We start from the raw sequence: 4,672 nt of genomic DNA, 5'->3' as shown, positions 1-4,672 counted from the left end.
AGCATCATTGGGGTGGAGGCATCGATTCCGCAGTTGCTTCTAAGTTCATCTGTGCTGGAGGGTGGATAATGTTTTTGTTAATTTATGAGTCCTGCTCTTCTGTTTAGAATCTTTTCCTGGTCTTTCCTCCTGTTTCTCTCTCCCTCTAACGCTTGCCGGGGGATTTCTTTTCTTTTGAGAACGTTAAAAACAGTCATAATGAAAAACCTTCACAGTGACTTAGTCTTTGAAAACTGACATCAAGGTGAAAGTCTAGTGGAAATTTGGGGCTTGCTGGGCTGCCACGGGCCGTTTGCATTTAAACAAGTTGTGACTTTGATTTAAGGATTTGACTTGATGGGTAATATATCCAAAGCAGGAGATGATGTATATACTGTTTCCATCAGAAATATCAAGTTCTGTGCGTGATGTGTTTATTTCTCTAAGTGGTTATGTATTTAATAAATAATGTGTTTCGGTGGGTATTATTTTCATTTCAGTCTGTAATACCTCCACAATATGTCTCAAATTCAGGGGTGAATGACACGTCATAAATTATGAGCTGTTATTAGCTGCTTTCTCACTGCATCTTAATTATTAGGCTGCAGAGAGAGGGCAGACTTTTATAAGCATTCATATTTTCTGTTTACAAGGCTTTTACTGATGTCTAATAAATTTAATTACCTCTAATAAGAAGAGGAAATGAAGTTCTATTTAGCAAATTCATAGCTTTGAAATGCATCTTGTGGCTTTATGAGCAGGGCAAGCTCCAGGAAGGTGAATGCCATTTCAGAAGCCGTTGCTGGGTTAAACTAACTGCAAAACTGTTAAATTATTTTTGTTTCCATTTTATTGCTTAACCTCCAGGGTAAACTTCAGGCTACCTGATAAAGCAGCCACTCAGGAACTTTAAACTTTACATGCTTTGCCCCACAGGGCCGAAGCCGACTCCAGTATTAAAGGTACATTTTTCAAACATAATTTTAGATTTGGAAATTGATTGTGTCTTGACCTACTTATTTCCAAGAGCTGTTCATTCCCGACTCCTTTGTTTTGCTCATATTATAAATCCATTGTTCTTTCAGGAGGGCTCCCAGCTGGTAAGGGGGTGGAGGGAGGGGATCAATGCGGTGAAGATGGACTCATTCTGCCAACACTTCTATCATTTGAATCAAATCCACAATTAACCGGACTCAGGCTACAGAAAAGACAGGCTGTGATCTCTGATCAACTGCTTCCTACAGAGGATAGGAGCGGAGTAGACGGCTGGCTTATAAAGATTATGTTTGAAGGAAGAGGGATCCTATAAAATATTTAAAGACTTATTATATAGGACATCAGATAGTTAATTTGGATTTCTTTTTTGGTCGGACATCTTCCCAAATAATGCTTTTTAGGGTGTCTAGATTTTCATTTATTGCAGCATATGGGCAGACAGACCCTTTGGAAAAACCATACTACTTCTTAGTGATTAATGCTTTGCTTTTCTTGGTCTTTCTTAAAACCTAAAAACAATCCAGAGGTTAATAGGAAGGCCTTGTGAATGAATAAGTGTCTCTGAAAGGTGCCCTCGGGCCTGGAGTCTCTCTCTCTCTCTCTCTCTCTCTCTCTCTGTGACTTGGCCACGCTGCTCTGAAGCACTCCTCGGGGCTTGTCCTCAGCTCTTTCTTGGTCCACACTGCACACCCTCCATTTGATGAGTCCTCAGCCTCACGACAGCCTCAGACAAGACAGTCTGCTCTTTCTCTATTTGCTGAAGCCTTATTTCTGCTCCTTGCTCTTTCCCCTGGGACAATGGCAGCAGCTTTCCCAGGGGTCTCTCTTCCAGTTTGGGCCCTTTTAGTCTGTTATCCACAGCAGTGGCCAGAACCAGCTTCCTCTAAAAGAATAAACACTTGTGACCCAGGCCTATCGGGTACCAAAACACCCTTCGAGTCTCATCTCCCATCTCTGCACCCAACTCGTCTCCTCCCCGAGTCCCGCGAAGCCTCTGGTTCCAAAGGAATGGTGCTTCCTGTTTCCCAAATACACCTGGTCCTTCAGGGAACCAAACAGATCCCACTGGTACATTTGCCAGAGAGGTTTCAGTGGAGATTGATTGCAGTGGATTTAAGAGTGAAGACACAGTGGACACTGTGGGTAGACCATTTTTCTGTTTCAAATAATCTGTATTAGAAAAGAAGAAAAGAGAGGGTTAAGGAAGGGTGTCTTTAGCATGCGTTAGATGCAAACCAGTCATTTCAATTTCTTCTTCTGAGAATTGCCTTTTCCTATCCTTTGCCATTTAAAAAAAATCAGTCCTTTTTAATAGATTTTTTCGTATATTTTGGATATTACCCCTCTCTTGTGTGTGTCACAAATATTGTCTTCTGGTCTATCATGTGTCTTTTAATGTTGTTTATGGTATCTTTTATTGTATATGATGTATTTTATCATATATGAACATTTGGATTTTTAATATAGTCAAATCTGTTCATATTTTCCTTTATTCTTTTTTGTTTCTGTCCTATAAGTTCTCCCTATCACAAATTACTCTTTGTTTTCTGCTGGTGCTTTGTTTTATGTTTTTATCTTCAAATCTTTAATTCATCTAACATCTTTTTGGTGAATGATGTGAGAAAAAGTCTGGCTCTTTGTCCCCTCCCTGCCAGTGTGTCCACTTGCCTTAGTAACCAGTCAATGGACAATCAGTGATTCCTAAACTGATCTGAAAATTCATCTTTTTTAAAATTCTAAATTCTAATTTTTAAAGGTGAATCATCTCAAGTATGTTCACACATATGAAACAAGGCCCTTCAGACATCCTTTTCCCTCTGGCATGTGCTGCTGTGTCAGCTGGAGTCCCTGAATTAGGATGAGCAGAGTCCCCCTGATAACCCATGATGGATGTGTAGCATGAATGAGAAATTTAGGGTGTGTTTGTTACCTAGCATAATCTAGCCTATCCCAACTGACACACCTTCTGCTCTCATCTGAATTCTGATCATGACTCTATTCCTAGAGGAAAGGGAAGGGAAGCTTACTTTTCAGTTACTGGATTCCTTTTCTTTCCTTTTTAGAAAAAAATTTTTGTAGCAAAACATACATAACATAAAATTTACCAGTTTAACTATTTTTAAGTGTACAGTTCTGTAGCATTAAGTACATTCACATTGATGTACAACCATCACTACTGTCCATCTTCAGAATTTTTTAATCTTCTTATACTGAAACTTTGTACCCGTCAAGCAATAACTCCCTATCCTCCCCCATCCCCTAGGCTTTGATAACCACTGTTCTACTTTCTGTCTCTATGAATTCAAGTATTCTAAGTATCTCATATGAGCGGAATCATATAGTATTTGCCTTTTTGTGCCTGGCTTATTTCACTTAGTATAATGTCCTCAAGTTTCATCCATGTTGTAACAGGGGTCAGAATTTCCTTCCTTTCTAAGGCTGAATAATAGTTTGTTTATCCACTCATCTGTTGATGGACGTATCTGTTCCAGTCCCTGCTTTCAATCATTTTGAGTATATATCCTTAAGTGGAATTGCTGGATCATATTGTAGTTCTGTTTCTAACTCTTTGAAGAATCGCCATACTGTTTTGCATAGCAGCTGCACAATTTTACACTCCCACCAGCAACAAACAGGATGCCAATTCTTCCACATCCATGCCGACACATTGTTTTCTATTTTTTTGTTTTTGTTTTTTATATTAGCCATCCTAATGGGTACGAAGTGGTATCTCACTCTGGTCCCAATTTCTTTTTGATTCATTCCTTGCCACAGGAGAATGAAGCCATAGTTGTTGTCCCTACAAATGGGAAAAAATGCATTCAGCTTGGCTCTAGATATGAGAGCAGCCCTTAGCAAAACTCTGATATGGCTGAATTCAGTCTTTTATCCCTATTCTTCCTGTGTGTCTTGCCTCTTTCCAAATGCCCCTTTTGACAATCCCTCTTCCCCACCAAAGTACTCATTCCATACTAAGAAGAGAGTGAGAATGAGACCTCCCGGGAGTATTTGTTGTTTAAACACAGCGAGGGGTTCACCCAGAGAAATACATTGCTGAAGGCACAAGTACAAAATTCAGTGAGGGAGATGTTTGAGGCACCCCTGAAATCACACAGACAAGAATGTCTCACAAAAAGGATGCCTTAGGGGCTTCCCTGGTGGCGCAGTGGTTGAGAGTCTGCCTGCCGATGCAGGGGACACGGGTTCGTGCCCCAGTCCGGGAAGATCCCACATGCCACGGAGCGGCTGGGCCCGTGAGCCGTGGCTACTGGGTCTGCGTGTCTGGAGCCTGTGCTCCGCAACGGGAGAGGCCGCAACAGTGAGAGGCCCGCGTACCGCAAAGATAAATAAATAAATAAATAAAAAGGATGCCTCATTCCCACAAACCACATCCTGAGTCATCACTCCATCCAGTCATTGTGCTGCTGTTTCGTTTACTGTATTTGCAGTTAGGCTCTCTTGGATGTGCTCTTTATTTGGGGTTTGGTTTGTGTTTTTTTTAGAATTGAGTTTTTTAATCTTTTTTTTTTAATTGAAATAAAAGTCACATAGCATAAAAGTCACCTTATAAACCATTTTAAAATGTATAATTCAGTAGTTTTGAGTATATTTACAATGTTGTGCAACCATCATCACTATCTTATTCTAGAACCACTATCTGATTCCATCACCCCCCCCAAAAAAAAACCCCATCAGT

Source organism: Mesoplodon bidens, assembly GCF_964165515.1.
Source record: "Mesoplodon bidens genome assembly, chromosome: 18".
NCBI lineage: Eukaryota > Metazoa > Chordata > Mammalia > Artiodactyla > Ziphiidae > Mesoplodon > Mesoplodon bidens.
This window is presented reverse-complemented; position numbering follows the sequence as displayed.